This window comes from Mytilus californianus, unplaced genomic scaffold (genome assembly GCF_021869535.1).
Source record: "Mytilus californianus isolate M0D057914Y unplaced genomic scaffold, xbMytCali1.0.p SCAF_10, whole genome shotgun sequence".
Taxonomy (NCBI): domain Eukaryota; kingdom Metazoa; phylum Mollusca; class Bivalvia; order Mytilida; family Mytilidae; genus Mytilus; species Mytilus californianus.
The window spans coordinates 16,799,448-16,810,027 of NW_026262582.1; positions in this window are offsets into that span (position 1 = coordinate 16,799,448).

Consider the following 10,580-nt stretch of genomic DNA (forward strand, 5'->3'; position numbering starts at 1 on the left):
GCATGGAATACTGTGACATGTTACAGATATCCACACTCTCTCATCAATAAGCCTGAAATAATTGATATTAAAAGAAGAAATAGAAATTAAGAAATGTAAATACATGTAAAACATGCTCTTAATATGAAAATAGGAAGATATGTTATAATTGACAAGGAGACAACAAGTCACAATGACTAAAGATGAAAGATATTAGCAAACAGCAGAACAGAACGTGAATCAATCTGATCAAATTACAGATTTGTGTTCGCGCTTTGATACAAGGATGTAACACTGCTCCGTTCCACTTTCTGTTAAAAAAAAACATTTTGGGATCCTTTGGTCAATGAAACACACCTTTCAAAATTTTATGGCTGACATTGCATTGGGTGATATAATAATTGCCAGAACAGAAGTGCTGTCAGATTAATGTAAGCGAAGCGTGGACACAGGATCTGTATTGCAACCAGAGTGAGCGGGAACTGCCTTCACTTCTGCAGCATCTGAGCGCATCTCCGGTTATTTGATAGTGGTCATGTTATTAAATCTTCAATTTCCTGTGTTTTGTTTTCTAAATTATTTTTTTTCTCTCTTTTTCTTTCTTTTCCTTGTGATCATGATAGTGTTGTCTTTTTATCTTCGATTTATGGGTTTTAATGAACTACCAATACATAAAATGAGTTATGAAAATTTTCTGCTTAAGTAGAATTCAAATAAATGATTATTTATTATTGCATTTAATATTTGTTTATTATTAATATATGTCAACTTAGAACATGTAGAACATAAAAAGTAGAATAACAAAAATACCTAACTCCAAGGAAAATTCAAATCGGAAAGTACCTTATCAAACGGCAAAATCAAAAGCTCAAATGCGGCAAACGAATGGATAACAACTTCCATTAACCTGACTTGTTACAGGCATTTCCTTATGTAGAAAATGGTGGATCAAACCTGGTTTAATAGCTATCTAAACCTCTCACTTGTCTGACAGTCGCATAAAATTCAATTATATTGACAACAATGTGTGAAAAAAAAACCCAGATATAATAGGTAAAAATGTCAAAATAGGGGTACAGCAGTCAACATTGTGTTATAATCTTAACCACTATAAAAACAAACAAGTATATCAACAAAGAAAAACAAAATTCCCCTGTAATCATCGATATTCGAGTAACTTTATAATGGTACTGTTTACCATCTTTTTGTCATATTTTCCATCAAACAAAATATCAATACGTAAACAAACTTCAATTTAAAAGAAATTATTTGTAAATCATGAAGCGTAAAATAAATCAATATATTAATGTTCATTTATTTTTTCTCACTTTTCCTATATATTCACCTCCAAACTCTTGATGTTTTCGCACTAGCAATGATCTAATTATATTTGCATTTATTCTTTTGTACTTTTTTCAACCTGTTATTATTTTTTATCTGTTTGCACATGCTGAGACTCCATTTTTATGATTAGTTATCTCTGTACTTTCACGCTATTGACCTTTTAATCACCCTAAACATTTATAATGAAGGCATATCTAAAGCAGGCATGATGGGAGCTGTTTTAAAACTTTTGGGGTGAAGGCTAGTCTAATGACGTAAAACGGTATCAGATGCACGTTTGGTAAATAATGTCTCTCAACGATTATGGACACATTATTGCACATCCAAAATTTAATACAAACGTTGAAGTAATAAAATCACCGATAAGGACAAAAATATCTCAACCCCGGACTAAGTTTCAAACCTATGAGGGAGATACTGGGTTATGGTTTGAAATTAACAGTATGTATAGTTAATTGTTTGGTGTTTATTATTGTCACTGCAAAGTAAAAGTGGGTTGACGACAGAACACCTCTTTCTCTGCAGATGTCATAAAAACAATATCCTTATTTTCATGCCAGTACCTCAGTTTACTTTGATGATGGGGCTGTGGGACCGCTAACGAAGAACTGATATAACAGAAAATTACCGAAAGTAAAGCAAAACCTGAAAAAGGAATAAGAGTTATTCGTGATGGAGATACATCCCTGAATCTTAAATGATTTCGATGTTTTATCATCCAACATTTTATAAGAACAATATTCATAATCTTCATGAATTAATAAGCTCTTGGGTTGGTTATACAATCGGAGACTTACAGTATGCCAACAGAATCATAGAGTGGTAATAATAACATGGTTTCATGGCATTGCAAAGTGTCTGTGTTTCGACAAAAATGTATTTTCAGTGAAGCGCGAAACCAAAACATTTTAAAATGGGTATTCTATATATATTTTAGGAGCTTTTGATTCGATATAATTTCAGATTGACAATGTCTGATGAATTTATGAAACGGCTCGTTATTTATACATTTAGTAGCATTAGAAAATGCAAAATAAGCTATTGACTAACATGCTTAACGTTGTACCTATATCTAATTAATATGTTCATGAAATTAACTCGTTGTTTTCTTTGAAATGTTTTTTGTGTCAATGATGGAAATAAATTTATTCTTTATTTTTTGTATATGCCCTATGCTTTCAAACTAAGCAGCTACTATCAGTGGACAAAAATTCTATGAACCCTTTTAGAACATGGGTATGCTCACGATTTGTGTTGCTGAATATTTAGTTTTAAATGTAATATTTTAATGTATATATATATTGTACCTTTTTGACTTATAATTTATTGATCCGGGTTTCTTCTTATTTGTTTTTCTTTTCTTTTTATCGCCTAGATACTTGTTTAATTAAGACAAAGGTTATTTACCATTGTTTAAATCTCATAAATCGATTAAGAAGACAAATCAATTAAACAAACACACAACTGGGGAAAGGCATAAACTCCAAAAATGAACGTGACAGGAAAATCGTCTACGGTTATTACCTCAATCGACCGATTAAAGATCCGAAAAAGCACAGTTCTGTTCTGATTCACAACATAACTATTTGTAAATATATTTAATTTTTAGCAAATGAATTTTGATAGAAAATAAAATTGATAATGTGACCCCAAAAAATATGTTTTCCAGTCTAAGGTAAATATAACCTATTAAATAGGGTACAATTCAGAGTATCAAACAAAATCGCGATTATTGTCTGAAATAACCTTCAATAATTACACTTAAAACAAAAATTGTAAAGTCAAAAATTAAAAATGAGTATAAATAAATGTTACCTTGTTGATAAATATTCCGTATCAACTTCACAAATAATACACGATGGTCTTGAAGTATAGATTCTAGGTACTGACGTTGTTTGTCATCTTAATAACGTGTTATATTATTCTTTTATTTGTCTTTGTAAATAATTACTTTTACTGTTTAGTCTATTTTAGGTATTATCCATTTGACGTGGCTCGGTAATTGTACATCCGGTCATTGTATTATTGTGCTATAGTAAATTTTTGTATTCTTCCCTTTCTTTTTCGCTAATGTGCTTTGTCAATATGCCTTTTTGTTTTTCTTTGTTGGAATATTTGCTTGATTTTGTAGTGATTCATTTGACGTGGCTCAGTACTTGTACATCCCGTCATTGTGCTGTTGTGCTATGGTAATTTTTTTTATTCTTGTCTTTCGTTTTTGCTAATGTGCTTTGTCTATATGCCTTTTTGTTTGTCTTTGTTGACATATTTGCTTGTTTTTGTAGTGATTAAGATTATAACACAATGTTGACTGCTATACCCCTATTTTTGACATATTTACCTATTATGTCGGTTTGTTTTGTTCACACATCGTTGTCAATATAATTAAATTTTATGCGACTGTCATACAAGTGAGAGGTTTAGCTAGCTATAAAACCAGGTTGAATCCACCATTTTCTACATAAGAAAATGCCTGTACCAAGTCAGGAATATGACAGTTGTTATCCATTCGTTTGATGTGTTTGAGCTTTTGAATTTGCCATTTACTTAGGGACTTTCCGTTCAGAATTTTCCTCGGAGTTCGGTATTTTTGTAATTCTACTTTTTTCTTAGCATTGCAAAGAAAAGGTCTTAAATAAACTTATTCAAAGTATTACTTAAACAAAATGTATACCTACACAGTTGAAAATGTATCGACCGGTTTAATATCCCAATCATTAACTGTTCATAACTTATTTTCATGATAAAATTAACTGACAGATGACACGACAGTTTTATGTGTATCGAAAGTTCACCTCTCAATAAAATCGCGTAAATGATAGAACAATCTAACTATTTTGATATCTTTATCAAATTATATTTTATTTTATTTCTTTTTAAACATTCAAGGATGTATACATAGTCAGTTTATGGAATCCTGTTCTCCCAGCAAAGCAACTACGTACCACAGCTTATAGACTTTGTATCTACTTTTTCTAAAACAGAGGTAACCAGACATACAATTCGATAAATATAATCGTTTGGTTGAATATGAATTTTCTGGCGTCTACATTCAAGTTCATTCGTTTTTGTTTTGTTTTTGTTTCATTTAAAACTTACTGGCTGATGAGATATTGTTCAGCTGAATTATGCAGTCCGATATTATCTAACTTAGCCAGCTCCATACCAATACTTTTACAATTGTCATAGGCACCAGCTTGGCCGATATAATTATAATTTACACGAAAATATGCTGCAAATCCTGAAATCATTATATATGGTGATACACTGATGAAATTATTCTTTATTTGCTAACGACTTTAAAGCTGAGAAGTTAAAATCAACATGATAAAGTGAAAAAAAAAAACAAACATATGACTAACATAGATGACTCTTGTAATGTAAAAATGAAAAATGTAATGCAACCGAACGTAGTATTTTACATTACAACGTTAATAATCCATTTACTACAAAGCAAAGTTCAAAAGCAGACGATTTAATGTGCTCTTGACACTTTTTTTTACCATAAAATCAAGCCCTTCAACAAACTTTTGTGTATTCCCTTAGCACAAATTGTTCTATAAGTTTTAGGGTGATGCATTAAATTATAGAAGTTAAACTTTTTCTTGTTAATCAATAAATTCCAATTTGAATCATTGTGTTCCTCTTTTCCCAGCTTTGTACCCGTCCGGAGAACCTGAGATCATCCCCGATTTTGGTGGGGTTCGTGTGACTCAGTCTTTAGTTTTCTATGTTGTGTTCTATATACTGTTGTTTGTCTTTTGGTCTTTTCCTTTAACTATTTTTTCGCCATTGCGTTATCTTTATTTAGTTTATTTTCTACTTAAGAGTTTGAATGTCCATTTTGTATCTTTCACCTCTCTTTGTATCCTTTTGCTATTAAAACTTGTAAATGTATGGCTAATTTTCCACTAGACCCATCGAAATCAACTTGATAGATTTTTTCATCAATGCGTATTATCTCCCAAACATTTAGATTATTTTGTTAGTATACGATATGATTTATACACATTAACCCTCAGAGTCACAAATTTAGGGTTAAACTTGATCATTGTCCTTTACCGTTCTGACGGTAACCTTTATACCAAACATTATATCAAACTTTTCAACTGTTTATTTTCCCTTACTTGGTGATGATGTTCTGTTTAACATGTTCGTAGTGCATGTACATTTTTCAGCTTGCTTAATATGCGCCTTTTAGGTAAAAAGTGATATTAAATACACCATTGTTTAATGCTGTACTTAATATCACTTTTTCAAGTGACATTAACAATTAAAGAGGACTATCTAACTTTAAAGCTAATGATATTTTAGGGGAATGAATTTCAACGCCAAAAATATTATAGCATGTCAATGGACAGGAAATCCAGCAAATTCTACCAACGAATCGACAACAAACAAAAAAATCCTACATCAGAGTTAGAAAGTCTGGCGACCTTTAATGGATGTTCCGGGCAATCACATATCAACACCATTAAAAAGCCTGTTCAACCCTAAGATTCCTTATATCAGACACATTCTACAATACTGCCTAAAAATGTAGAAAACACGCATATATCTCTTTATACTAGTAAGATTTACCGTAGATACCAGGATTAGAATAGACTTTTTTCAGATGTTCTTTTTAAGTTTCCATAGCGTTTAACGTTTATATTCCAAATATTATTGTATGTATCTAAAGGTCGATAATAGTCCCGTTAATTTGGCCTGAATGTCGAAAATTGCTTTGGAAATGCAAAAGTTTGCTTTGATTGCATTATATGCACTAATTACCAATATGATTTTATTAAGCTTAAAATGACAGGCATGGTGGATGTATATTTTCTATTCTAAATTTTCTATTCTAAGGTTTACTTACCATTTATCATAATAATATGTAGAAACAAAATCCATGTTCTAAATAAGTTTACTGTGTCCATTACTGGAAACGAAAGTGGTTCGTTTGAAAATGACACTGGATACATGCCTTAAGAGAAAACATATTCAACATCACCGCATTGAAAGCATGTTCTTAACTTCCACCCGTCTATGGGGGAGTGAAAAAGTATAACAAAAATACCGAACTCCAAGATAAATTTAAAAACTGACAAAATCAAACGCTCGACTTTATCAACCAACGGAAAGAATGGAAAACAACTGTCATATTCTTGACCTGCTACAGGCATTTTTCGAATTTAATTAAAGGGAATCATTAACTAATTTGAGGCAGGCATAATAAAAGTTGATTTGATTCTATCAAATTATACATGTTATAAATTCATAAAAATATCGAGTGACAATTTGTAATTTATACTTACATAAATAATCAAACCATAGTAAGTATTGCATTAAAAATGAGAACGAAATCTGATGACATTTGGTTGGTATAAAAACTCATCAAAGATACCTAGCTGATAATCTGGTACCCAAGACACTGTAAGTAATATATACTGTTGTTCAAGGGTTATACTTGTATGAATAGTCTTACCTTTTATTAACAGTACTTGTTACCTTTAACAATAGTGATTAAAATGTACTATATATTTTGAATTACCAGTTATTTAAAGTGAGAATATGTACTGCCGTAAGAAAATACGGCTGACCAAATGATCAAGTAAATCAATTAGTCTTCATTGTGTAAACATCTCAATCGACTTTGTTACCAAATATTTGAATAATTCTACGTTCATATGTATTTTAGTATATGTATTACTAAGACAGCCATTCTGTTGACCTCTTGGCTTTATTCAAAATAACTTTTGTATAAGATATATTACCAATAGACAAAAACCCCATAAGTGTGCTTTTGAGGTTTCATGCAGCAACTTCGTGCTTTTTTAATACGGTATATTTAGTAAATTATGTTGTGTTTGTTACCTATTAAAATGTCATTAAAGAGTTAAGTACTTTTCCTTGTAAGAATCATGCAGGTTCCTGAGGATTCATGAACCCTCTTCAGATGTCTTTATATTTTGTTTGAAGAAGGTATGAAATTAAGTTTCTTGCATCTATAATTTTCTTTTTGCCCTTTGTGTGTTTGTTACCTAGTAAAATGTCATTTTAGAATTTCAATTTTGAAACTTTTTTTCCTATACAGATATATTTTACTTTTGTGTAGGATTAGTCGATCTACGGATTGTGATTGAAGTAAGGAAGGATTGTGATCTAAGAAACAGCTTTACAACCACAACCTTGTCATTTATAAAAATACGGAAATGTGGGATGATTGCTTGTGAGACAACTATACACCGAAGTACAAATGACATTGATGTAAGCAACTATAGAATTTCCATGTTCGCCCTTCAACAATGACAAAACCTATACAGTAAAGTCAACTTTATAAGACGCCTACATGACAAAATGTGAAACGATACAATCGAGTAAAACCAACGGCCTCCTTTATGACAAAACAATAAACAACCAAACATGACAGACACTGAATAATGCGTTAGGACAGGTACATACAGAATATGGCGAGGTTTAACATATTTTCAGAGCTTAACTCTCTCCCTTTCCTGGGTAAGTGGTGTAACAGCTAGCACAATGTTAGAACCGTGAACAAAAGCTCAAAATCAATCTTAAATAAAGAAAAGAAGTACCGATCTTAGATTACTCGCTATTACTGAAAACTAATAAATGATGTTTTTCTATACTAATATATCAATCACTTCAGCTCCCGCCGTTTTCGTGTAAAGAAGTCGTAAACAATCTGACACAGGCATGATCTTTTGCAATAAAAGATATAAATACATAGTATCGGCATGCAGGATTTCGAACCATAGGATTTTGTATCTGTATTATGTATAGCAATACATATTAAGGTATGTTGTAATCGGACACTTGTCAGAAGTTGTCGATGGTCGCATTTTAATGTTTTTCATTATTTGGAAAATTGGTTTTTAATGGCAGATCTTTGATTGCTCCTGCTAAATGTATTCCGAACTCTCATTTTCTACACAAGGAAATGCATGTACCAAGTCAGGAATATGACAGTTGTTTTCCATTCGTGAGATGTGTTTGAGCTTTTGATTTTGCCACTTTATAAAGGACTTTCCGTTTTGAATTTCCTTTGGAGTTCGGTATTTTTGTTATTTTACTTTTTTTTGACTGGGGAAGAGTAAGAGCATATTGTCAAGACATTTGTGTATTTTTTACCTTTTAATGATATGTGGTTATTTTTCAGTCGGTTGGGTATTAACCCATGAACGTATATATCCCATATCTCCTTTTGTTCATACTAAATAAACAAAATGTACGTTGTACGTTACTTTATAATATGTATGCATTTTTTCTACGTTTTTCGAATGTGTTTTTCACGAAAACGAGAGGCGAAATATACCAAAGGGATATTCAAACACACAAGTCTAAAACGGACTGACAATGGGAATTTTTCTAGTTGAGGTATTACCCTTCAAAAATCTTCATCCTCATTCTTTACCTGAAGAACAGTTCTTACTAATATATCACACCACCCTTTGCCGTTTCACTGTTACAAATGGAAAGAAAATTCCATTGTCCTGATCTATATCCATAAATTTATGTATGAGTACTATATATGAATAAGGATACATCCCGAATGCACATCCCATATGCGTTTGTACATCAACATGTGTACTGCATGTCGTCACTTACAAAGTCTCACTGACAAACTATCCATATAAAGACATTAGGAGTTTTAAATCTTGAAATTGATATTACAACAAAATGAATTTTTTTTTAATTTACTGATGGAAATGTCTTAAAACTAGAGGCTCTAAAGAGCCTGTGTCGCTCACTTGGGTCCTGTACATGTTAAACAAAGGACACTCTCATTGTAGACGAGAATAGAATTGATGATAAAAATCTCTTTTATGTTGATCTTGAATTGTTGATCGTTTTGTCTGTTTAATTTCTCTCTATCTCCTTAGTTTTTGCCTAAAATACAAAAGAGGGCAAAAAAATCCTAAAAACCAAACTGTTCAACTGGTCAGGAATTTGAACAAACTGCTGTAGAAAACCACAGTCAAGTCGTGAAAGTGCAAGGTGATAAAATTAAGCATGCTTACAATCCTATAAGGCTTTATTTCAACTTCAATGTTAGCATGTATAGAAATTTTATTGTTATTGTCATGCTAAAGGTGATAGGTAGTAATTTTGAATTGCTATAAAAATATCCAAACTAAGCTAAGGTGTTCTTGTTTGTATTGTTTTACACTAGTCTTTCTGGGGCCCTTAATAGCTTGCCAAGGCTCCATGTTGAAGGCCGTACTTTGACCTATAATTGTTTACATTTTACATATTGTGAATTGGATGGATAGTTGTCTCATTGGCACTCATATCACATCTAATTCGCTTCTTATTTATATGAAAATTTTTACCCCTGTTAGATTTTCTCTTTTTATTACGGTTTTCAAATTATAAGTCAAAAACTTGCATTTTACCCCTATGTTCTATTTTAAGCCATGTCAGCCATCTTTGTTGGCAGTGGGATCGTCGGAAACATGGAAACTAGACACCCTAATGATGATTGTGGCCAAGTTTGGTTAAATTTGGTCTATTAGTTTCAGAGGAGATTTTTGTAAAAGTTAACAGACGACGACGAGCAATGGACACCAAGTGATGAGATAAAAAAAATACTCAGCTATTTCCTTTCGTTAATGCCCTTTGGGAGAAATACATTCAAGTTCCTTTATTTTGAAGTTTTCCCGGTCCTTCAACTGAATAAAATTTTATTGAGTGTTCTGTTCAAACGCAAGAACTTTCCTTTGACTGTTCGAGATTGTTGTCATGCAGTCTGAAGTAAGTGACGTTCTTGATCTACAACATCCCATATGTGTTTGTACATCCAAATGTGTACTGCATGTCATCAATTACAACTTCCCACCAACAACCATTAATACTATAAATGGGACTCAAGAGGTCAGAGTTGATATTATATGCGACTGTCATACAAGTGAGAGGTTTAGCTAGCTATAAAACAAGGTTTAATCCACCACTTTCTTCATTAGGAAATGCCTGTACCAAGTCAGGAATATGACAGTTGTTTTCCATTCGTTTAATGAGTTTGAGCTATTGATTTTGCCATTTGATAAAGGGCTTTCAATTTGAATTTTCCTTGGAGTTTGGTTTTTTTGCTATTTTACCTTTTTTCATGACATGTATATTTGATTAACAGTATTGAGATGTTAACGTGTGAAATGTTTGCAGGTGGACCTTATCAAAAACTTCACAGCATATTCTTTGATGGGGCAACAATTAAATCAAGTATCATTAAAACTCTTATGTCAGAATATTACAGG